At 38.2% G+C, this 27029-nt stretch overlaps 1 protein-coding gene across 8 annotated transcripts in view; it reads right to left on the reverse strand.

Annotated features, from left to right (window-relative positions):
* The window catches only part of FAR2 (fatty acyl-CoA reductase 2), a 132040-nt gene that overhangs the window by 89550 nt on the left and 15461 nt on the right, over window positions 1–27029 (reverse strand). For 4 of the 8 annotated variants that reach the window (XM_072798481.1, XM_072798478.1, XM_072798474.1 and 1 more), the window contains exon 1: window positions 20534–20703. The exons of the other annotated variants lie outside the window; for them this stretch is intronic. The gene's annotated coding sequence lies outside the window, so the exon portion shown is untranslated. Of the gene's footprint in view, window positions 1–20533; window positions 20704–27029 lie in introns of those variants that run through there. 8 annotated transcript variants of the gene reach the window in all.

A 27029-nucleotide genomic window follows, 5' to 3' on the forward strand; every position in this document is an offset into this window, starting at 1 on the left:
GCCTATGCTGATGGACTGCCTGTCGTTTCATGTCATGGTCTTCTTTTACTCTTACTGAGCACCTTCACTGTGCTTTCCCCTGCTTAAATGTCGGAGTATCTTAATCCCCCAATTAGAGGTGGAAGTAATGAGAGTTGAATCCCACTGTGCCTTCCAACAGTTAGTTAGGGGTCAATAAATATTTTTGATTGCCTGAAAGGGGTCGAAGGCACTGAAGCAAAGCCAAACATGATTTTATCCACGGCATCCCACGATGAGCTCTATGGGAAAGATGCAGGCCCTGCAGTGATGTGGGTGCAGCTGTCTGAGTCTGTGTCCTTGTCCCAAGTTGAATATAAGCCCATGGCTAGGAAATTTGGCACAGTTTCTCAATTGGTCATGAATCTGGTGAGGCAAGAATGTGTGTTAGGCAAACCTGGGTGTCACTTTTAGCATCTACCTTAGTTATTCTGAGTACTGAACCCTGTAGGAACATTGCAACAATCTGAGAAAGTTCAAGTAAGCTACAAATGGCATGGTGATCCAAGACTCAAAACCTGATCGAAGATAAGTGCTAGGTCCAGTTGTGCACAAAGGTGAAAACGGCCCATCTTTTTGGTGATTTATACTCAATTCTTCAGAAACAAGTCAGACAAACAGGTGGTGCAAGGTCATGCTCATTGGATGAGGATGTGCTCTCGTGGAACACACTTCCTAGTGATGCCGAGTACTGGAGAGTACATTTGAGGCCAGTACCATTTAAGAAACTGCATCTTTATTATGCTTCTACTTCTGGGAAATGCTATCATTAAGACACAGTCTCTAGGCTCCAATCAAGGCCAGAAGACATTGATTTTTTTTTTTTAAAGCTTTTCATAATGGGCAGCTGGTAGCCACAAGTCAAAAAATAAATAAAATACAGTCTTTTTAAAAGACAAGTGAAAATAGGAATCAATAATCTCTAGACCACTAACTCCCTTGCTTGTGCCTGCCTTTATTGTTCAGCCATATGACACAGTAGCTATTTCCTAGAGATTGAGACTTCTGAGAATTTCATTGGTCTCTAAGATCCTTTCAAGCTCCAAGAATGCCTTTGTTCTTCCCTCTATGTGAGATTCTTTGAGTTTGGCTAGTACCATGATTTCATTCTTATTTAAAGGATCATATGGAGCTTTTCCTCCATTTCATTGGTCTTTGCTTCTTCTACAGCCTGCCCTACACTGGCTGTTCTTTCACTACATACTTTCCAAACAACAAGTACTTAAAATATCACATAGGTTTTAATTTTTCCTTCTCTTTGTTTCTCTCTCTTTCATTTCTTCCTTCCTTCCCTCATGTAATCATTCAACGAACACTACAAAGTGGAAATTTTGTGCCTTCAGATTAGCAGAACAGAGTAGGAGAGCAAAGGTTTGTGTGACATACTGCTACACTGAAAACTTCCAGGCCTGTTCTTTGCTGAGACTAGAGAAAATAAACACTATATTCCTGTTTGACAGATCTTTCTCTCTACAACCCCTGAAAAATCTCTGTGATGATTCAGGTGTGGTAGGGGACCGATGAGCAACTTTATCCAAACGTAGTAAAATGTGTCAACTTTGACTACATCCCCAATCACAGGTATATGGGGTGATTTTCACAAACTGAAAGGAATGAATGAATACTCCCAAATGGGAGGTTTCACTGTATAACAATATTTCAATGGAAAAACCTCAAATTTCTCCATGAAAGCAACAATATAATACTTGCAATTATAATATTACAAAGGAGTCATCAGATGATTCTGTTAAGAATAAAAGACCTTGTAAAAGCCTGTGGCAGTTGTGTAGGGGCATAATCTCACCTCAGGGCCTTTGGACAGGTTGCTCCCTCTGTGGGGAACACATTTCACAAAGTTAGTTCCTGCTCTACCTGTCAGACATCAGATTAAATGCCACATACACAGAAAAGTTCTCCTGAACATCCTATGTACAGTAAATGAGTCCTTGTCCTTTTTTCTGTCAGATTTATGTTACTTTCCTTCATGAAATATATGGTATTTTTAATTGTTATTTCGTATGTTTTTTTGCCAGCCATCCCATGGGAATATCAGCTCAACAAAGGCAGGGCCCATGTCTCCCTGGTCTTTCCAGTGCCAGCCTAGTCCTGGCTTAGAGGAGACCCTTAGGAAAAAAGCTAATGATCTGTATTTATATGGAGAACAAGTTCATTTCTTTTAAACACACAGATCTATCTCTCATTTGCTGCTATGCCCAAGAAACAAGTTGCTGTAAGTTAACTGCAGCGTTTGTCAAGTTATTGATTACAAAATCAGGTTGGGTCTTACCACTCTGGATCCTATTGAAAGAGTACATTTGACCTCTGACATATTTTCTAACGTGAAGTCTTCTGCAATTTGTAAGGTGCTGGTGGCAATCAAGGCCCCACTCATTTATAGCCTTCATTCCTGTACTAATATACACACAGTGTTCATGCAGACAAAACAAGATTGTGGGAAATAGAAAGTTTTTGGTTACCTCAGCGACGGATTATCCTACAATTGCCATGATTTTCAAGTTTTTCTTGGGGCCCAAGTAGAATTATGTAGACCATGAACACTAACTAAGATTTAAAGTGGGAACTTCACTCTTAGAAGATTCTCTTGTGGAAACCTAAGGACCAAGGAAACCTCTCTATTAATTCTCTGCAAAGGAGGGTAGACATGCAGCATGAATTGCTTTCTGGCAAAAACAATAAAGGAAAAACAATTACATGCTGGTGGGAGAGTTACTATATTTTCATTTACTTTTCTACAGTTTAAGGAGGAGATTCCTTTCTTGTTCGAATGTCATGCAAACCAAAGACCACAGCTTTAAGCCAAGATTTTAGCAAAATTAAATTTCATAAAGTGCTTCTTTTCTCTGTAGAATACAAGCATCAAGTATCAGTTCTTTCTCCAGAAGTCATCTGTACAACGAATTACAAAATCACGTGTACTACCTTGTCTCCATGAATTTTCAGGGTTGAATGGACAATTTAAGCAAAATAGCATTCATCTTCTGGAAAAATATTATTGAGATTTATTTCTTTTTTTCTCAGACTTTCTATGAAGATATATGTAGAATGAATTTTTTGATTATTTTTTTTAACAAGAATGTTCTTTGAATGCCAGAACTTGTTTTTTGCTGGTAAGAAAATGAATGAACCTCCCAGTGAGTTCTTAAAAGAGTATAAGTACATGACTACCAACATGTTCATCAGTTAAATAAATATTCATTTGATAATACAAATCGTTCCTTGAAGGGTCTAGAAGGTTCTGCCATTATCTTTTGAGTATACCCCAGTGTACATTCGTATTTTACTTGGAGAAACAAAAATGTAACCACCGTATGGTGATTTCTGGAAGCCATCAAATAGTAGACTTTGGACCAGATAAATGTGACTTTGGATTTTGATTCCAGCATTTTCCCTCTCTTAACCTGATTTTCCTCATTTGTAAAATGGTAATGATAACATTACCATTACACTATAGATGCTGATTGGAAATAGATTCCCTTTTTTCTTTAATTATCATATCAAATAAAAAACAAGCAAAAAATCCTCTATATAGTATAATATAAATTGTGCATTATTGCTGAGAGACTAGATTAACTTATTTCCTTAAAGTCATCAACAATAGAGAACCAACAGGAATAATCAGCACTATTCTGGAGTAGTGCTATCCCAAGAGAATTTTCTCTGATGAGGAAATGTTCCATACCTATGCTGTCCAACATGGTAACCACTATAGCTATATATGGCTACTGTACACCTGGAATGTGGCTTATGGCTTAGAAATGGAATTTTATTTTAATGTAATTTAAAATAATTAAATTTTTTAGCTTTTTTTTTTTTTAAGATGCCATTTATCTATTTGAGAGAGAGTGAGCAAGAGTAAGCATGTGGGGCAGGGGTAGACAGAAAGGGAAAAGCAGACTCCCCTGCTGAGCAGAGCCTCATGTGGGGCTTAATCTTGTGATCCTGGTATCCTGACTTGAGCCAAAGCAGATGCTTAACTGAGAGCCACCCAGGCGTCCCTCCCAAATTTTAATTTTAAATTTCCAGATGTAGCTACTATATTGGACGGTGCCATTCCAGTGAAGTAATGAGCTCAGGTGTGACCTAGGTATGTCAGAGTCATCATTCACAATTTAGATGAATGATAGCATTATAGATGTAACTTATGACTAACCAATTTATCTTATCATAAGTCTCACCGTATAAGACATTAGAAAGTGAAGTTCTTTTCTTGATGAGTCTACTTCTTGACCTCTATTTACACCCATAGCTCCTCCATTAGATGAAGAAGGCAGAAACCTCATTTGAGTTAAGGGGCCAGATGATTTGGCATGGTTGTCTAAAATGGCCTGATAAAATTTTCCTTATCCAAAAAGATGATAGTGAATATTAGGAAGATCTCAATCTCCCTTTGATCACTTGTTTAGAAGGTACCTGTATTCAAATATAAATGTATGCTCACAAGTATATCTGAAGGGTAATTAATGTCTATAAGAACTGTGACTGAAACCAATACATTTTTTTAAAGCCCTCACGAGAAACTGAATGAGCTGGATCAGGTGGAGATATGAATGACCAAAGGAAAGAGAGGAAAACAAAATGTATCAAGATCCAACATAGGAAATATGGCTCTTAAAGCAAAAGTAAGACAGGAATTGGATGTCTATAGATTCAAATGGTGAAGAGGATGGAAGCAGAACAGTGGCTGGGTTCAAAGTATCTGCAGGAGGCAGGAGAAAGAGAACAGCCCAAATTTAGGAGGGGAATAACCCAAAGCTGAGATCTTGTCTGAAACTGTTTCCCCTAAGATCAAACAGCAATTTGATGAAAACTTTCAGACCACATTTACCTGCCACCCGAGTTATAGTTGGTGGGTGGTGTTGACCATTCTTCTGCCTTGAAACTCTATTCTGATAGTTGCTATGTAACACTTGATTTCTTATCCGCCTGGTGAAAGCTTCTAAATCTTCAAAACTGATATTTTACTGGTCAGCTCCATGGGGACACTATTCACATTGTAGACCACATAAATTTGAAAATAGATGACGGCAACTCTGGATGATGGCAGTAAAGGTGTTCTCTAATTCATACAAAGGTACCATATGGCCTAGAAACAGTTCAATTTGGTCCTAGGGAGGCTGTAATTCCCTTAAGTGCCACCCTAGGCCCTCCGAGTTTTCACTTTGAATTAGCTACTAATAACTTCATTCATACTTACTGCTTTGACCCCCACTTATTTTTTTCAACCCCCACTTATAAACCATCTATATACATTCTATTATCCACAGCCCAGATTACTCTCCTGAGCCCTAGATTCACACCTAATTGGGTTTTGCACAGTTCTATTCAGATGTTTCAGTGGCACCAGAAACACAACATATTAAAAAAAGAATTGATCCCCAGTCCTGATTAACACCACCACCATCCACCTGGTAACTCAAGCCAGAACGTGTGAATTATCTCTATCTCACTCACTCCCCACATAACTTCAATCTATGAATCCTGGAGATTCTGCTACAATTAACCCCTTCTGTGTACATCCCCGTTACCTCCTTACTGCTGCTGCCACACTCTCCTCTACAAGCTTCCATCTTTCCTATAGTGTGGCCCATTCTACTTCCATATAGCTTTCAGTGGGATCTTTCTAAAATACATGTATTATTATGTCACTCTCCTGCTAAAGCTGCTTCAGTTTTTATGCCTTGTTAATGTGAGTCATGATAAAGTCTGAATTCCCAATGTGGCATATAACAAAGCTGTAGGTGAGCTGGTCCCTGTATGTTTTTCCATTTCAGCATATGCCTGCATTTTAGTCACATGAATTACATTTGGCTTTCTTAATAGGTCCAGGGCAACCCCTTAGACTGGTCAGTGGCTCTTCATAGAATTCCAGTGATATTTACCAGGGCACATTGCAATAGTTTTCAAATCTGTCTTTTTTTCTTTAGATTTTAAGTACCTTGAGAACAGGAATATGATTTTATCTTTACCTCTCTAGCACCTGCCTACCATCTGCTACTTTAGAATAAATGTTTGGCAAGTAGATGGATAAATGCATAGGTCAAAGAGAAAGGAAAGAGGGGAAATTAATGAAATTCAGATACTCCCAGAATTTCAGGGAAAATGGGGAGTGTGAAGAGTTGGGGTAGGAGAGAAAATAGTGTCTGTGATGCAGAAGGTATCTTTAGATTACAAAATCACTCTGCTTTTCCCACCTTTATAGGTAGAAGTGTAGTGTTGATAGCATCATTGTTTCATGGGGGCACCTAACATTTTTATGCTTTAGTTTTTTAAATTTTAATTTACAAATGGGAAAACATTGCTTCAAAGCATTAATACTCTAAAGTCTTTGTCCTTTATGACAAAGCTGTGGATATGAGTGATAAGCCTTAAAAGCCTTAAAATATTTCAGTGTAAAAGAATAATGGGAGTGGATATAAATTGCATTTATACAAAACTATTTCAAAATAGTAAGCATAAAAAGAAACTCTCCAAGCATATTTTTCCTTTCTCTTCTATTCTTTTCTCGTCTTTTAAAAAAAGTTTGTTATTTTGAAAGTACACAGCTGTTCAAAGCTATAAATAAGGAGGTAGCAATGTCACATCTATTTGAAGTACACTTAATGTCACCATTAAGCTGTATCAATTATTTCATGTATGTACAGACAAAAGAGATGAATTTTGGTTCATAAAAATTATCTTGCATTAAGTCTGAGATGTTGTTTTGTCTTGAATTAAAATATCTGGGGTATGTCTGTTTGCTTGGCTGTCACTATTAACAAAGCCTGTGATGGAGGATGACATTCCTTAAATGAAACACCCGTAGAGTTTTTGAAGTCAACTCTCCATATCATTGGTGTGGGGTATCATTAAGCTACAAGGCTGAAAATTCCAATTCATAACTGCAAACATAGACATTTGTAAAATACAATTAATTAAAATAAAAAACAACTTAGTTTTTTTATGTCAGAGGGGAGTTAGGTGGGGGGGGAGGGTGAAATAGGTGAAGAGGACCAAGAGTACACTTAGCATCATGAGCACTGGGTGATGTATAAAATTGATGAATCACTATATTGGACACCTGAAACTAATATAACATTTATTTATGTTAATTACACTGGAATTTTGAAAAATTAAAAAAGAAATTTTTAGTTTTAAAAGCTTACTGAGTCCATGTTTTGTTTCATTTGCATCTTCCTCTATAGTATCAGGTGGTTGGGAGGTGTTCAATGAATACTTAGGCAAATCATTGAGTCTTTCTAAGCCTCAGTTCACTCATCAATGAGTGGGATTAATAACCACATCATAAAATTGTTGGAGAATTAGGCAGCCCGGGTGGCTCAGCAGTTTAGCACTGCCTTCAGCCCGGGCGTGGTCCTGGAGACCTGGATCGAGTCCCACGTTGGGCTCCCTGCATGGAGCCTGCTCCTCCCTCGGCCTGTGTCTCTGCCTCTCTCTCTGTGTCTCTCATGAATAAATAAATAAAATCTTTAAAATAAATAAACAAACAAACAAATAAATAAAATCTTTAAAAAGATTGTTGGGGAATTAAATAAGATACTGCTTTGTACTCTGGCTAGTACATGGTAACCATTCAATCCAAGATTTCTGTTATTGCTTGCATATCTGATCCTTGTAAGTCTAGTTATTAGGGCCTTTGGATCTTCAATATGTTCATAGAAATACAATTTTATATTTCAGTTCCAAAACAGGAGAAAGAGCTCAGTATCAAAACACAAAGACAGGTTTAGAGACTCACTGGAAACTGTAAATGAACATAGCCAGCCAACTATGATAAACAGCCCTAGTAAGGAATAACTAGCTTATAAAATAAGTTCTTGCCCTTTGGAACAATTTTTATTTGCCACAAAGCGTAAAGTTATTAGTGAATAACATAATGTACCTTATAGGTCAAAGGCAAATGTTGTTTCACCTGAATTTTTGCTCCACCAAGGACTTTCAGCAATTCTCCCATAGCCCTATGACTCCAAATAGATCAAGAACCACTGCTTTAGACTGTTGTACTCACATGATCTACTTTTTCTCTTTTTTTTTAAAGTGATTTCATTTATTTATTCATGAGAGATGCAGAGAGAGGCAGAGATATAGGAAGAGGGAGAAGCAGGCTTCTTGGGGAGCCTAATGCAGGACTCAATCCTAGAATCCTGGGGTCATGACCTGAGTTGAAGGCCAATGCTTAACTGACTGAGCCACCCAGGAGTCTCACACTAATTCTATGTTAACTAAATAATCTTTCTTAATATCTGAGGACCCAATGTAATAAAGAGTCTCATTCCATTATTTGATGTTTGACTACAGGTACTTTCCAAGCCTTACCCTGACCTCTTCCCATCCTGCCTCAGATCTGGGCAAGCTGATAAGAAAACCCAGGTGCTTTGCCACCAGCAGTAAGTTCATACTATGCACTAAATCCCTCACTCCAGCTCCAGCCCCTAACTACCATGAAAACTCAAAGCCAGTCTCTTTTTTCCTTTCATAGCTCTTTTGAGCTGTTTTCAGATCAGCTTGAGGGGTCTGTCTTGTTCTCCCCACAAAGCTTTATTATGAGAATTAAAAACCTTTTCACAGTTCTTAGCGTGTGTGTGTGTGTGTGTGTGTGTGTGTGTGTACGTGTGTGTCTGTCTGTGTCTATGTAGTAGTAGTGGTAGTAGCAGTAGTAGTACTATCTTCAGTTTGGAAATCCAAACCAAATTTTGGATGGTAACCCATTCCAATTCTATGGATTTGACCACAACACCCAGTCACCATGAAACTGGAAGAAGAAGAGACATTATATCCCTTTCAATGAGGACATAATAATTATCATTCTTAGGAATAAATTTGCATCCAACAAAATCCTAAAAACATCTATTTCTTTTGAGTTCATATACTGTGAATCCATGCCATTAAACCTAATCAATACTAACATGATGCCAAGACTAAATGTCAGAAGCTGGGAAGTTGCAGACTAGTCTTGGGGAATGGTTAACACCTCCAATGGACCACTACAACACATAATCTCTTTCTGCTTTCATTTATCACATGGAAACACAACTGTACACCTTTAGTAAATAATATATACTCCATTTGAAGGAATACCTCTACTATACGAAGGGAGACAAGAATGCCTGAAGGGGGCAGTAGTTAACTTAAATGGAGCAAGAGAAAATAGATGTGCTGAGCTTTTGTATTACAACCCAGGGTGGCCTGGCTCTATTAATTACATTGTCTATTAAAAAATTCTTTACTGTGTTTTAAAAGGTAACACATGGCAAGCTTCTGAGAAGCTACTGTGAAATTTCAAAAGCTACATAACTGGAAATAGCAGCATTTTACTCCCTTTGCTATCAAATTTTTAAAAATTCTTGATATCTGCAATGTAGACACTAATTTACAGGTATATGTATACAAATGAGAAAAGAGTGTCACGTTAGGAACCAAAGCCTTTTTTTCAACTCTCTCATCCTTTATATTCCATTTTCACTTTTATTTCATGTTGATCCGACTTTTAGGCTGCATTGTTATAGAAAGCTGACACTCAATAAATGGATCTCACTCTTTAAATTTAGATATATTAGTTGACTTTGGTATTTCATGCACAAGTACAATATTTTATGGAACCTTTGAGCTATCTGGAAAACGTATAACAAATATTCTTTGTGGAACTAGAAATTTGCAAAAGCATGGGTGGTTTTTAAAGAACTCTAGGAGGGGCAACTGGGGGCTCAGTGGTTGAGTGTCTGCCTTTGGCTCAGGTTGTGATCCCAGGGTTCTGGGATCGAGTCCCACATCAGGCTTCTTGCATGGAGCCTACTTCTCCCTCTGCCTGTGTCTCTGCCTCTCTCTCTCTCTGTGTCTCTCGTGAATAAATAAATAAAATCTTAAAAAAAAATAAAATAAAATAAAGAAAGAACTCTAGGATTTGGGAGTTATACAGAACTAGGTTCAAGCACTGGTTCCACCGCTTATTAACTGTGTAATTGTTCACCTCAGGTTTCCATAAGGAAAGTTGTAAGGATTAAATGAGATTGCATAGATAAGTATCCATCACAGTATCTGGCATGCGGAAAGTGCTTAATAAATGCTAACCTTTTTTTATTTCCAAGTGAGTCTCCTCTGGTCCTTTGGGTTTTGGTACTCTGAAACGTAGGGCTTAAGGAGCCTGATAGTTCATATTTACTCAGAACATTTAATTTTGCATAGCCAGAAAGGATAGTGTATTTGGTTTAATTTGTCAAAGTACAATAACAAGACAACCAGTAGGAACTCCTGTGGTGTGTGGACTCACCCATTTCTGAATTTTTTTTTTTTTTTTTTTTTTTTTTTTTTTTTTAAAGATTTTATTTATTTATTCATGATAGTCACAGAGAGAGAGAGAGGGGCAGAGACACAGGCAGAGAGAGAAGCAGGCTCCATGCACCGGGAGCCCGACGTGGGATTCGATCCCGGGTCTCCAGGATCGCGCCCTGGGCCAAAGGCAGGCGCCAAACCGCTGCGCCACCCAGGGATCCCATTTTCTGAATTTTATTTAAAGAGAAAGGTAAGAGAATTAGCAATCGCTATATATTTCTCACTCACGGATCCTCACTGGGCTACTGTTTTTCTTCCCTTGCTTTCTGACAAGCCACAGGAAACCTACCTGCTTATAGGCCGTAACCAACGTTCTAATCAACCAACACAAACAACCAGGCAACTGACTTTCTGATAAAGAGTTCACTATTTACTTTCAAGGAGTAGTCTCTACAAGGGACTTCATTATCCTCAGAAAGCACTGTTGCAAGCTGATTCTACAGAAGGAACTCTGATGCTAGCAGTGGATAAGACTCTGGAAAAAAAAAATCAAGCTTTTTGCTTTCTTCCTCCCCAGTTTTGTTTCTAGTTATTTTCTGTAAAGGCCTAACACAAAGCTACTCACAAACACAAGGAAATGCAAAAGCCAGTTAACACAAAGTTGATTGAACTTGTGAGTGTATCAAAGGTCAAGTCTCAGTTACAGTTCCTATAGCAATTATAACTTGGCCACTTACCCCTTCAACAGTAACATCTACAACCAGAGCAAGCCTTTCTGCAGCAGCTCTAGGACTTTCCGTCACTGAAAAGTTTGGGTTGTTATGTTGCATTTGTTTTTGCTGTGTTTACTCACATCAGTATTTCAAAAGCATCCCATCTAGGTTTAACTACTGAAAACTCTTCAAACTGGCCTCACTGTTTAACTGGCAATGGCTTCAGCTGAGTATCTTGCAATTGTCCCTTTTAGCCAACAGTATTTTAATGCATCCCTACACTTTAATGGAGAAACACGATAAATCCCCTTGGTAAATTGGAAGGCTTTTGTACACTATGATGTAAGCCAGAAAATTTAGGAGTATTCACCACACAGCAAATGAACTCAAAGTGAGAAATATGTAAAAATTAAGGGCCAGGGGCACCTGGGTGGCTTAGTGGATGACCGTCTGCCTTTGGCTCAGGGCATGATCCTGGGGTCCTGGGATAGAGTACTGCATCAGGCTTCCTGCACAGAACCTGCTTCTCCCTCTGCCTAAGCCTCTGCCCTCTCTGTGTCTCTCATGAATAAATAAATAAAATCTTAAAAAAAAAAAAACAGAACAAACAAAAAAAAACGAAGGGCCAAAAGACAAGGAATGATGGCCACAAAGCTGAGGATGAGGTTTTATGGGAATTACTAAAACAAATCAACAGTGTAAACATTGGATAAATTTCACTTTAAAAGCAGAGGTATAATGGTTTTTAAGTACACATAGCAGGAAAACTTTTAGAAAGACAATAAATATAATTTCATATTCAGATAAGAATTAGTGATCTCTGAACTTGTCTTCTTTGTATTCAAAGCTCAGTAAAACTCAACATTATGCCAGTATCATAATGGGAGACCAAACGGCCAGTCTATACAGTCAAAGTGAAGTGAATGATTCTAGAATACTTAGAACAAGGACCAACAAACCACAGTCCATGGGCCGAATATAATCTGAAGTCTGTTTTTCTAAATAAATAATACCTTTAAATATTGTCTAAGGCTGCTTTCATGTTACAGTGCCAGGGAGATGGAGTAGTTACGACAGAAACCACTAAGTTGGCAAAGCCTAAAATATTTACAGTCTGAACCTTGACAGAAAATTCAGCCAAAAAGCTTAAATAAAAGCAGACATAGAGCCATTGCCTGGAATATAAACTCTCTATGTTGGTTGAGAAGTGGATAATTAAACACACACACACACAAAAAACAAACATGGACTAGAAATGATCGCTTATTTTATTCTGCTTTTAGGCCACAGAGTTCCAAATTCCAAATATAATGTGGATAAATCATTCCCTTAAAAATTTTCAGAAAAGTCGATATGATTTTCTCTATCTCATAATCTAAGTTGCTAATGTACAGGCTCAATACATTTTAAAATCTGCCTTATTGGATTTAAAGTTCAAATGTCCTATACTTGAAATCTGAATATTAAAAAGCACACTTATGCTTCTTATATTAGGGATATTTTTACTGAAAGTCAAGTAGAAATAAAACATTTGTGAAAAATATATGATACCCCAAGCAAAATGTTTATCATTCAATAACCAAGCTCTAGAGAAATGAGGAGGAAGGGACAAAATGGCTATATTCAAGATAGCATGAAAAAATGCCAGAAGGAATTTAGTGACATGTAAAATTCACTTTCTTAAAAAATGAGTAAGAAATAAATAGTTGTATTAGCTGAAGGAAATGTGGGAATACTTTTGGAAGTTTCAGCAAGGGAAATTCAGGCAAAATACTATACAAAACAAAGCCATAAGAACTGAGCTGTGTAAGATTATGATAAGAAGTCTAGAAACTTTTGTTCAGGTAATATCCCGAATAATGAAAGCAATTATGGCAAATGGCAAAAAGATTTCATATTTTTTAGGAAAAAGAAAAAGCCAAGCCTGGAATTGTAAAATGGTCAATTTAGCTTCATACCTAAAAAAAAGAAATACCCAAGTGACTCATCAAGAAATTAATTTTCAAATGCTTAGAAGATTCAGAAGATACAAAATAATAATCAACATGCTTTTTGGCTTTCTGAAAAACACATTTAGTCAGACCAGTCTCATTTCTTTCTATGTTACAGTGATGGGGATAGTTGATGGGAGTCAACTGAGGTCTTTCACTCAGCTGCTCATGCCATGCATCTTGTAAGAAAGACAAAGATGGTGTAGAAAAACACACAGACTCTCCTAGATGGGAGCCACCAGATATAGGCTAGTTTGAATTGAGATGTGCTTTTTTTTCAAAGATTTAGTTTAAAAAAAAAAAAAACATATACATAGTTGTGAATGATTTTACAGTATAATTTTATAAAACTCTTTTGTTCTTGGTTTTATAAAAATTACTTTTTATTAACATAATAACCCAGTGTCTAATAATAGCTTAGTTGAGGGCTGAACTATAAAACCATACTTAGTGTTTATCCTGTATAATTTTCTAAGTTCATAGGAAGTTTACTCATCTAGTGTTCTAGCACTTAGCACCTGCTGTGTTTTATTTCATTCACTTGTGTATATGTCTAGGGCTCCAAGCAGGATTATAAGCTCTGATGGCAAGAACAGTTTCTTATACAAACTTTCTCTCTCCATAGCATATGAATAATAGATACCAGTGAAGTAAAGGGATCCAGCAGTCAGGATAGCTTTCTGGATTAAGTTAGAATCTGCTGTTATTTAATATTTTCAGCAGTGACAATTATGGTAGACTATATTATTCGTTTGAAACTTAACCATATGCTACTTTATGCAGTATAAAAATTTCATAGATTTAAGCCTGATTATCCAATGTGAATGGAATTATTTGAGGGCAGAGAATTTTGTCTTACTGTGGTAATAATATTTGAAAGTAGTATTTAAAACTAGCTTTTTGATATCACATACACTTTCTAATTTAAGGACTTAAAGGATCCTATGAAGCAGATATTGTTATTATCTGAGGTTGAAGGAGATTGACAATATGATGGTAGAAGTGTCAGAGTCTGAATCTAGAACTCAAATTTAGGTCAACTGATGCTAGACAGACGGTTTCTGGGTCACTTTACAGCACTGCAATGTCTCTTCTTTTGTTTCTGTCCCAATTTGGGTTCCCACAAAAGTTGACCCTAAGGAAAGGATTTGGGTGGAAGTTTGTGGAGGTACGGAGAACATCTGAAGGGGAGTAGAGATATGATATAGGTAAGGGAAAGCATCTAGTAAGGGATGATATTAAGCCAGTTACCACGACCTGCAAATAGGTCTTAATTTCTCAAGGAAACACTGGAAATGGTGTAAAACCCAACTGTTGTGAGCTGAAGTGTGTCCTCTCAAACTCCATATGTTAAAACTCTAATGCCCCGTATGTCAGAATATGATTGTTTTTGGAGAAAGGGCCTTGAAAGAGATGATTAAGCTAAAATGACAGTGTGAGGGTGGGCTCTAAACCAATGTGACTCATGTCTTCACAAGAAGAGAAAATTTGGACAAAAAGATACCAGGGCTGTGCACATGCAGAGGAAAGATCACATGAGTTGCAATGAGAAGGCGACCATCTGCATGCCAGGGAGGGAGACTTCAAAGAAATCAGATCTACCAATACCTTAATTTTCAACTTCTGGCCTCCAGAACTGTGAGAAAATAAATGTCTCTTGTTTAGGCTACCCAATCCATGATATTTCATTATGGCAATAATAGCAAACAAATATACCATGCCTCAGAATTTTCCCTCTCAAGTAGTGAAGGAATTGGTGTAGTCGTATTTGAGTTTTGCCCTCTGTACTCATGGCTCTCTGGATGTGGTGTCCTTGTCAAGCTTAAGCTTCTGGCTGGAACCCTGACCTGCAGACCACCTGGATCGTCCTCACCCGTCTCCTGTTTTTCCCCCACTCTTGTTCTGCTATGTTCCAGTATTGCTTCTAGCCATGCATAGTCAGCAACACATCCACTTCCATCTGAATAAGACATCTAAGGATAGCCCTTCCCTGCAAGGACTCAGGTGGACGGATGTTTTGGAAATAGCATCAGAATTCAAAAGAGTTGGTAGAACTGGAACGAAAGGAATAGAGTGGATTTTAATAGCAAGCATACATAGAATTAAAACCATCAGAGAGATAAGAGCCATCAGTTACAGCCAAAGATTTAGAATTAAAATTGAATCCCAAAGCAGAGTATAACACAGTAACACAATGTTAGTGTCATTACTGCAAGTAAAGAGCATGGAGCTGACAGAGAACAAAAGAGAGATGGTTGTGAAGACACATTTTAATTCATTGCACCAATAGTGCTTGATGATATGATGTTATTATCCATCTAGAGAATAAGAGGACAGCATGCTAGAAGAAGAAATTAATTTTTCCATTACACATCTGGGTAACAATTATATCTAGTTTGGAACCCTATGAAATGATGTGTGAAATGGAAATACTGAAAAGAGGCAAGAAATGAATAATAAAGATGGTTTAAATTTGTTTTAAAAATTTTTGGAGGAAAGCTTATGAAAGTTGGAGAATGATCAGCAACACTACTAGGGTTTTTGAAGTGGTATCTGCTGGATTCAGCTGTTATCTCTTCCTACTGAGAATTTAAAAGAGAAGAAATGAATTTAAAAAGTTTAAGGAGGGACACCTGGGTAGCTTAGTGGTTGAGCGGCTGCCTTTGGCCCAGGGCATGGTCCTGGAGTCTCAGGATCGAGTCCTGCATCAGGCTCCCTACACGGAGACTGCTTCTCCCTCTGCCTATGTCTCTGCCTCTCTCTGTGTCTCTCATGAATAAATGAATAAAATCTTAAAAAAAAATAAAAAGTTGAAGGAGAGGTTTAACTGAGCCTCACAAACTTTGAGGCTCAGAGTGAAATTCTAGAAAATGCCATGAAAGTTTAAAAAAAAAAGCTCAATCTCCAGAAGCCTTTAAGAACAAAGATGATAGATCAACCATCAACCATTACAATGGATCTTGGGAACCAGCCCATATACTTTATCACAGTGAAAACAAATATTTCCAAAGAAGTACAGTTCTTGGACTCTGAGTAGTATTTAAGAATTCAGTGACAATTTAACTTGCCTACAACTTCTTTATTTAAAGCCTGACCTAATCTCTCCCAGAACTGCAGATTCAAATTTATTTCTGTGGCCTGGATAGACAATTATCCTGGTAGAGTTATATAAGGTCCTTTCATGGAGGAGGGAGATAAGTCTCTCAGAGATTTTCTACCTTTGTGTTAAAATATTTTTTTATAGAGGTAAAATTCACATAACGCAAACCAAATTAATATGTACAGTTCAATACGTAACAACGGAACAAAAAATATCATGTTTATGAAGTTCCAAATTTGTGTTGATATTTATAATCAGGACAATTTTTAGTACATTTTTCTGTGAGATTTCCTAATAAAGTAATGATGTGGTACAGCATCAGAAAATCTGAAGGGTTCCATTAAACTTTCATTTGGCATTAAAGTAGCCACTTAGTGCATGAATGATAGATGTTTATGCTCGATAAATGAATGAAAATAAGTTTGGGTGCTATTGACCACTGAGGTAAAATTCTAATTAGAGAGTGTCCTAGAGGATAAATCCACTCTCTTCAATTTAGCTTCTGGAGAAACATAAACATGCTATATTCCAAAAGGAACATTTCAAATAAAATTTGATTACTGTTAACTACAGAAAATTTAATCTTTAATAGGTAATTTTATGTATAAACTTCAGGAAAACTAATCTAAGGGTCTATCCTTCAATGTTTACCAGTTGTTATGTGATATATTTGAAAATATGGTTAAGTATAATAACAAGATAAACATTAGTCATTAAGTAAAAAACACGCAATTATGTATTTTATTGATAAGCATATAGGAATTAATGAACATTTAAAGGTAATGAAACTAAATACAATGGGCTTTGACTATGCAAAAATATATATGCTTGGAAAAGATAGCAAAAGTGGCTGCCTTCTGACCTCCTACCAAAAAATAGGGAGAGGATATATCACAAGCTGCTGTTCTTTCTGCACATACAAGAATGAATGAATGAAAAAAACAAATGCTCCCTCAGTAAATCCAAGATTTTCTAGTCCTTCGTATTTTGTGTGATTTTTACAGACAGATGATAGCTAACTAGCCAGCTGATAATAAACTCACTGAATAATACATATGACCTTAGGAAAATACATGTGATTTAAAGAGCAGAAATATTCCCCAAACCGAGTATCTCTCCCCTGGAAGTAATCCATGGGGCCTGAAAATATTATTTAGAAGATAATGAAGTCTCTGGTTAAATTATATATATGCATTCTGGAAGGGGTCACATGTCAGATGGTTACAACATATCTGCAATTAGTTGAGTAAGAGACCAATGTAGTAGGGCCACAAGTGAATGGATAAATTTAGATGGAGGAACTCCCTGAAGGTCAAGGATGTGGAGTGAAGGACTTCATGGGGAGAGGATAGTTTGGGGGGCGGGGGTTGGGTCCTGTGCACCATGATAGCACTGGAAAGCCATCCTCAAAGAAGCAAAGGAGAGATGAGAGGCATTCTGAACACCCTTGAATCTCTTTATGAGCTAGGATACAATTGGTGGCACTGGGCTCTCACGGAGAAGCCTTTTAAACCTTCGTTTAGTTCTTATTACTCTGTAAAACATTTAGGATGTTACAAATAACATTTCCTATGTTCCTTTTTTGGATCAAGGAAAAGCTTCACCAAAAGATTCTCTTATTAGTTCACCAACAGTGAATTGGTCTTCAGGTTAGCCATACTCATCACACCTTCTACTGGTAATACTGAACCTTTGAAGGACGTTTTCTTGTTTCATTCTTCTCAAGCTGGATGATTTCAATTTTTCTTGACTAATCTTGTAAACTACTTGACTATGTCAAAGTACCTCTTAAAGAGAATTTTCCATTGCAAATAGGAGATAAACATCAATATCTTTATTATTATTATTATTCCTTAGAGGGTAGCTGGGTGGGTCAGCCTGTTAAGTTGCCGGCTCTTGATTTCCGCTCAGGTCATGATCTCAGGGTCCTAGGATCGAGCCCCACGTAAGCACAGAGCCCCACATTCTGTGCTTAGAGGGGAATCTGCTTCAGGATTCTCTTTCCCGCTGCCCCTCCCCCACTCAAATAAATAAATAAATCTTTAAAAAAATATTATTACTCTCCAGCCCACCTACTTTGAAAAGCATGATATTTTTTCCCCATCAGCCATTTTTCTCTTCTTGGCAGTAGTCATAGCAGAGATTTAAAGTTTAAGATTTTATTTATTCATGACAGACACAAAGAGAGGCAGAGGGAAAAGCAGGCTTTCTGTTGGGAGCTCGATGCAGGACTCGATCCCAGGACCCTGGAATCATGACCTGAGCCAAAGGCAGACGCTCAACTACTGAGTCGCCCAGGTACCCCCAGAGTTTTAAATTTTATACAGAAAATGGCCCATTTCATTCCCATCAACAATGCTCCCTGCTGCAAACCTTCATAACTGACAAACTATAGCTTATGACTGATTGACTCAGATGACAGATCACCCAAACAGAGGAGACAGAAGGGGCCAGGATGGGTTTGGTTCTCTCTGGCTCTGTTTCCCACTCATACCAGGCAAATATCATGGGCTGAATTGTATCCTCACTCCAAAATCAAAGGTGGAATTCCTAGTCCCTAGTACCTCAGAATGTGGCCACATTTGAAAAGAGGGTCTTTACAAAGGTAATGGAGTTAAAATAAGACCATTAGGGTGGACTCTAATCTAGTACGACTGGCGTTCTTAAAAAAGGAAGGAGGGGCAGCCTGGGTGGCTCAGCGGTTTAGTGCCACCTTCAGCCCAGGGCTTGATCCTAGGGTCCCGGGATTGAGTCCCATGTCAGGCTCCCTACAAGAAGCCTGCTTCTCTTTCTGCCTGTGTGCACCTCCCCCCCCCCCAACATGAATAAATAAATAAAATCTTTAAAAAAAGAGGGAATTTGGATACAAACACATACAGAAGGAAGTTGATGTGAGGACACGGAGAGAAGGCCATCTACAAGCCAAAGGGGAAGGCCTGCAGCAGAGCCGTCCCTCATAGCCCTTGGAAAGAAGCAGTTCTGCTAACATGTGGATCCCAGATATCTAGCCCATGGAATTGTGAGGAAATACATTTCTGTTGTTTAAGCTGTCTGTGGTACCTTTTATGACAACCCTAGCAAATTCATACAGTTGAAATAATGTCAGCAAATTCAATAAGCATGTAAAGCAAGCAATATGTTGCTAGCAAAAAAAAAAAAAAAAAAAAAAAAGGATCATCTTTCAAGAAGTTGTCTAGCATCGGGTTTCTCTGATTTTTGTGTCTTATATTCCACAAAGCAATATCAAAGAACCTGGGCCTCACCATGCTGGAAAAACAAAGCTGTCCTCCCTTTTTATTCTAAGAGGAACATTGATTTTGCAGGTATGTTTTGAAAAACACTTTTACTTTATGTAAGTTTTAAGAACATGAGAGAGTGGCAGCATTGGGAATCCATTTTACTGAGAATTCTTTTCCATAGTTGTTCTTATTGTTGTCATTGTTATAACAGAGCTGTATCCAAAGCAGATCACTATTCCTGAGGGCCCTCAGAGGACCACATTGGGGTTCCAGCCCCACAGGGGCAGGGGGAGAGGGGGCGTGTAAGAGAAGTGAGTGAAGTAGGTTTGGTGTCTGAGGGCATGTAAGGGGGATGCCAACCCTGAGGCTGGGCAGGACAGCAGACCCAGAGTGGCCAGAGAAGAGCAACCTGGAGTCCCAGATCTGACCCCCAGCTGAAAATTATTGGTGTAGTCTCCATGTAGCAGACCATGAGCAATGTGTCTTATCGGAGATGCCACTGACTGCATTTGAAACTATGGAGCCAAGGAGAGATGATCTGCTGTTTTTGGATCGCCATATAGCTCCTTCATAGCAGCAGCATAGGTAAATTCAGTTTTCCTTACATCTTTTTGCATGCTTCTTGTTTATAAAGGCAATCCATCTTCTAGACAGAAATATGGCTGCTGATTTTTTTAGGCTTACATTATAATTGTTATTTAATTGTAAGTTTGATGATTACATGTCATCTTGTGGGAAACCGTGGGACGTGTCTGTAAAATGAAGATAGTAATATCTTCTAGAGCCCAGAACCAATGTCCACTTGAGATTTTGTCCAGCTGTGAGGTCAATGAGTGGGTGGAGTTGATGACAGTTTCAATGCTTTTTTCAACCCAGTCCCCATTTTAATCATTTGCAAATGCCTTTTTACTTATCCAACTTTACAGGATTTAATCATTTGCAAATATCTTTTTAGTTATCCAACTTTACAGAAGAAAACCTGAGGATGGCCCTTTCTACGCTAGCCACAGAAAATTTGGTCATACACCAATTCTTGTCTGGAGAAATGCCCCTGTGATGGTGAACAGAGTCTCTGGCATAGTTCTCAATGGCATCATTATTCTATTCATATTTTTCCACAGAAACATCTGCATAATAATATGTTCTAGTAAGAGCATAATAAGAAGAAAAAAGAGTCTCCCTTACAAATTTTGAATCAAGACAGCAGCCACAGCCAGCTCTGATGTCTGCTCTGTCGATGAGGGGAATTTATGCAGCAGGTCTCCACCTGCTTTGCCACCCTGGATCCAATGTAGTCAGAAAAGCCTGGAATAAGACTGATGAGGTTTGCTCTAGTGTGTGAATGTCTGGATGCCCTCTGAGGGCATGCAACATCATCTCCAACTGAATTGGCTCTGTTCATTGTTACATCATCTGTGAACCTCTTCAGGCTCTTACCCAGGATTATTGAAAACTAACTACACTTCAGAAAGGTCTGGGATCCAGATAAGGTTGGCCATTGCTTCATGCTATGATGTAAGCGCTGTGTGCAGCTCTGTTTTGCTTAACCGTGTTGACGAAGGACAGGATGTCAGCATGGCTACATGAAATTCACTGATGGTTTGTTAAAGAACAAAGAGTCTCTGCCTTCCCTACAACCAAACCTACCACTTTTTCTCTGAAAAAGTATTTAGTGGATTAACGTACAATTCCCTTTTTGTCATTTTCATTTTCTGTGACACTGTCACGGGAAAAAGTCCAAGTGAACACAGAGTGCCTATGGTAGAATCAAGGAGCCTAAATGATTACACACTGGATTAGTGACTTGGGGCAAAGGTAACACACCTATATTTTTTACGTAGTATATTTGGAGTATCATTTCCCCAGTCTTTGTCATAAGCAATTATATATTTTAGATTTTTTATTCAATTATCATAAATTGCTACAATCAGGGTGATGTGCGGGCTATAGTTATTATTTGATTTTTCTCTCGATTTTCAACGGCTTCATCTAAACTTCATTCCCTTTAAATACAAATGAATTTCTTCTCCTTAAAGAGTTCTTTCTTTTCTAGGTTGAAGAAAATAATGCAAACCAAATAAAAATGTTCAAAATATTGTTTCTGCCACTGGTAAATTACCTGTCTGCTTTTGCTGTTTTTATCCAAACTCAGCTAGAGTTGTGATGACTGCACATCACAGAGTTTAGTGGTAGGCCAGTGGCATCATGACGTGATGCACACCCCAGCAGTAAAATGACTAAGAAAAACAAATGTATACCTTGCTTCAGTAACAGTGATACCTTTGGCAATTACTGAAAAACAAAGAGCTTTTATCTATTAGGAATTAAATTTTCTGTTTAAACCAAGTTGCTAAACATTTTCCCAAAATTTTCAAGAGAGATAAGAGCAATTTAGATAGCTTAAAATTAAAATGTAATAATGAAGGTCATAAAAAGTGATCTCCTATGTTTAGTGCTTTTGAAAACTTAAGAAGCAATAGGCACATAGTTTTATAAAAGGAGTGCAATATTTAAACTTTTTGATTCTTTAAAGTTTCATAAACTCAGGTTACCTAGTTTTTACCCTCAATATTAAACTTTAGCATTTTGTTTTGTTTTTCAATTTTTACTCTAGCGTTTTTATAAGATGAATATTAAATTATTATTATTATTATTTATAGTTTGCATTACTTTCTATTCATTTATTCTGAGCCTGTTCTTTAGAAATGAACTCTTTTAGCTTCTGTACATATACTAAATTATATGCCCCACAGGGCCTAATCCATTGGCAAATATACCACTACTCTCTACCCCCAGAAAGGAGGTGACTCAATACTTTCAAGGTAACTTGACACTTGCTAATAGTAAAAGATCCCCCAGGTCCCCTCTTAATATCATAAATGACACTAATTTCTGCCAACAGAGGTAAGGGTTCATCTTATTGCATGCTCTTCTCTTATGGAGCAAGAGCCAAAGTTCAGCAACTCCCAATTGGTTTCTGGTTTCAAGCCAGGATAAACTGCAAAGAAAAGGCTTCCTCTGACATCTGTGTTTAATCTTCTTTGACACATCAAGAACTCACCTTCTGGTACTTTCTGGAATCCTGAGTATAGAAACTATTTGTGTTTCTTCTATGAGGATATACACATTTATTTAGACTATACTTTTTATTTTTGATGCACGATTTCTCCAAGAATTTCACCTCAGCAACTGATAATCAGAATTTTTTATTTCATGGTCCCTATCGTTGTCCTTAAATTTCTTACTTTCACCATGAGGTTTCCCAGTTGGTGTTCTGATACCACCTCTAGTCATTAGTCAAAGAAGCAAGTCATGTTCACATACTCCTCCAAAGCAAGTATTTTTCTTAATGAAGGTGAACTATCAACATGGAAGAAGAAAGTGATGAAATAAAGCACCAAATTGTCAGAATAATTCATGTTCTCTTTTTTGATTCTAGTATTTATATGACAACTCTGGACAGATTGCTTGATTAGAATAGCTAGTGTAAATTACCTCTGGGAAAAGTTCAACCATAGCAGGAAAAGTGATATAGGGTGACAGGGTAGCAAGAGAAGAATAGAAGGACAAAAAATAAAGGTGTGTGTGGGAAGTTCATTTGTGGGTGAAATAGGATGTTTGAGCATCAGCTAAATCTCAGAAGAATTAGAAAAGCAGGAGAGAATGAGAATAAGTGGAATGGAGGCTCTGGGAGAAACATAGAGCAGGAGCACAATTGATAAAAAGAAGGAGGAGGAGGAGGAGGACAGCCCTGAAGACAGGACAGCTAGTTCATCCTCTAAAAGTGAAGAGGGGTGCCTGGCTGGCTCAGTGGGAGGAACATGGGACTCTGGAACTCCTGGTCATGAGTTTGAGTGCCAATGAGTATAGAAATCATTTTAAAAAGATTTGTTTAAATATATCAATAAACCAATAAAAAGAAGGAAAAGAGGTAAGAGTGGGTGGGGAGGTACATAAATTGGGAGGTTGGAACAGAACCTGAGATAGACCTTTGGTTACTTCTCTTTTCCCTAAGGACTATATGCCAAGGTCATATTTTGTCAGTTAAAGAGCTGTAAGTAAAGGAAGGTACTCCTGGAAAAGGAATAAATGTTTATAACCATTGCTTTAGATGGGAAAGAAAATAGACCAGAAACCAGCAAGGAAGCTGAAAGCAGCAGTGAGTCCAGCTGAGGTTAAAGAGAAATCTGTCCTATCCCTATTTCACACACATACTTCCCTGGTTTTCTCCAGCAGCCCCTGACTGCGTGCAGTTGGAGCTGGGAAAATGGGTTGTTGGCAAGACCCAAATTTGGGGGCATGAGCAATGGATTTAGAGGGAAACAAATGGGAAAAGTAGGAGGCAGAGGAAGCTGACTAAGAGATAAAGTAATGGACCTACTCTGCACAGAGAAGAAAGGAAGCCAGGAGGAAACTCATGTACTATGAAAATGTGTGTGTGTGTGTGTGTGTGTGTGTGTTGAGCAGACAGGAGGCAAAAAATGACCAGAGGTCTTGCTGTATTGGGATTGGAGCTTGGGCAGGAGAAAGAAAACAAGAGAGCTAGAAGTAAAGAATATCGCTCTCCATGTGTGAACCATTAGATTGAGATGTAGCAGTCTGGAACAATACTGAACCCCCAGGGATGGGTCTTGGAAGTGGGTTTCTAAAAACATGGGGTTTACAGGACACCCGGGTGGCTCAGCAGTTGAGCATCTACCTTCGGCTCAGGTCGTGATCCCAGGGTCCCGGGCTCGAGTCCCACATTGGGCTCCCTGCATGGAGCCTGCTTCTCCCTCTGCCTGTGTCTCTGCCTCTCATGAATAAATAAATAAAATCTTTAAAAAATAAAAACACGGGGTCTAGGGCTTAAAATGAAAGCTGAAGAAGATGTGAGGTCAAGGCACGAGAGAGCTGTGTGTCCTCCACATGGATATTGAACTTGCAGAGACTCTCAGAAGTTGAAAGGAATGGACATAGGTGAGTTTCATATTTGACAAATATCAGATAATGATCTGAAGTGAAAGGTAATATAGTATCAGGGACTGGGAGAAGCTGTCGAAATTGCAAAAGAAGAGAGGTTTTCTTTTAGGGAGAATGTGGGGATCTGCATTAGGGGCATGGGAATGAGGGACAACGTGTGGCCTACCTCACAGGGTGCTTCTGAGGCTCACATTAAGTAATGGCTGTATACGTCTTCCAAAGAGTATAAAATAGAATTTAAATGGAAAGGGTTACTATGGTTATTATCATTATTATCATTATTATCATTATTTGTGTGTAAAATTATATACAGATATAGACGTCAGAAACTATATACATACACACAAAAAATTACCAGTCTTATGTGTTATCGATACTACATTACTATTAATAATAGCAACTCGTGTCATATCTTACACATATCTTCACAGTTCTTAAAGGGTTTCATGAGCACATTTTAGTATTTTTTCACCACTGTCCTGCGAGGTAAATAGTGTAGATGTTATTATCCAGAGAGGTGGAAACTGAGGAACAGATATGAGTGATTTGGCCAACGCCAATTCCAGTGCCAAGAGCTAAGACTTGTTTTGATCAAATCAACTGCAGCCTCCTAACTCTCATAGATAATGAGGGGAAAAAAACTTTTCACCAGGTGTTCATTTGCTTCCTGCTTTTCCTATAAAACAACATCTAGAACACAGGTACACCTGATAACTCTCTGTTCTATATTTTTTTTTCTCAACCACTGTACATTAGACTATTAGAACTCTAGGAGCACAAAGGTACTGAATTTGCAAGGAGACTATCCTCAGCAGTCAATTTCCTCTCCAAGGCTTCAAATATTCGAATTATTTACAAAATAATTTGGTAAACTGTCTCTTGGGAATAAAGACAAATCCGTGATTTTGTTCCTGAGAAACTGCCCATCAAAAAATGAATATAGAATCATTTTTCCTTGATTTTCAGGAAAATCTGATGATAATACAAACATGTCTACTACATTCAAACAATGGGAGTATTTCAACACCAAAGGCATTCTTTAGACTTGCTCTCAAAATAGCCTTTTTTTTTTCTTTTTTACGTAAGCTCTATGCCCATTGTGGGGCTAAACTCGTGACCCTGAACTCATAACCCTGAGATGAAGAGTTACGTGTCCTATTGACTGAGCCAGCCAGGCACCCCTCAAAATAGATCTTTTTTAAAGACTTTATTTATTTATTCATGAGAGACAGAGAGAGAGAGAGAGAGAGAGAGAGAGAGAGAGGTAGAGACACAGGCAGAGGGAGAAGCAAGCTCCATGCAGGGAGCCCAACGTGGGATTCGATCCCAGGTCTCCAGGATCACGCCCTGGGCCAAAGGCAGTGCTAAACTGCTGAGCCACCCGGGCTGCCCTCAAAATAGATTTTTGAGTTGGAAATGTCTCTCTTTACTAAAGTTATGCTTCAATAATGACTGTATTTTTATATTAATGCTTGCATTTTAAACTGTGTGGGCCTTATTTTCTTCATCTGTATACTGTGTAATCCCTAGGATTGATGTGATATGGTATGTCAAGTGCCTACCTAGCACAGTCTCTTGATTCATTAGTCAGTAAACAGTACAGGTGTTTCCAATCAGCCATTAATTCTTATCCCTCATTTCATCATTTGAGAATTTCCCTCCTTTGTAAGAATGGTATTACTGTGCTGACATCAACAAGAGGACACAGATCATTACAACCTTGAGTCTGAGACCATAGCCTGAGCAGATGTTCACAAACTCATTACTTCAATAATAAAGCAAATAAGGAAGGATCTGTTTAAAGACACAAAAATCTCAACGGAAAGAGAGAACATTTGGTAAATTCACCAATATTAATAGTAGGAAGACTTGTTCTTCAAAAAATACCAAAAAGAATGTGAAAAGACGAGTCATAAACCAGGACATATATCATGTGAATCATGGTTAATGTATGGGTAACACTGGGCAACAGCCAGTAAACAATTTCTTAAGGAACTGTACTAGTAGTGCTTTTACTTGGCAAGGGCATTTTTCTAGTTTTCTTTTTGCTACTTCTCTAACATCTCTTTGCATCTTGGTTCACACACACAGTTGGATCCTCATCATACAGGCACAGTAATATTCTTCAAATGTCATGCAGTCAGAGTGTGGTTCCCCAACAAGCTCTGCCTCATTCCCATTCCTCAGTTCATAGCTTAGGCTTGGCTGGAGCTCCTCTTACCCCTCTTAGCTCTCCCCAATTCTGGATCTCCCTCTTAGATGGAGACCAGACCACTCTTAGATGTCCTTAGCTTCTTTAACCCTCCCTGCAGGGCCAGACTAATGTCTGGAATGCAGAGGGCCCTCAGAAGGTGGCTGACCAGTACTCATGCTACATGGGGGAGATGGACTGGAGGCCCTTGGATGCCAAGGACTGGGCTGGAGGGGGAGGGCAGGGGTTTGAGGAAAGAAGAGAGAGGAGAAGCTAGGTTCAACCCAGGAACTTTGATGTTAAATTTCCCTTTTGAGTAGAAACCAAGGAAAGCACTGGAAATAAGCAAAATGGCAGTGGATTCCAGCACTGAAGGTGAACATGATTGTACCTTACAGACAAATTGCCTAACCAAGACCTCATGACTGCCTAAACATACAGATGGGAAAGAGATCTGACACAGACATACTATGCAACGCCTAATCTTCCTGGCCAAATGAAACTTGTATAGTAGATTATGAACCAGAC

The sequence above is a fragment of the Canis lupus genome, chromosome 25 (assembly GCF_048164855.1).
Source record: "Canis lupus baileyi chromosome 25, mCanLup2.hap1, whole genome shotgun sequence".
Lineage (NCBI taxonomy): Eukaryota > Metazoa > Chordata > Mammalia > Carnivora > Canidae > Canis > Canis lupus.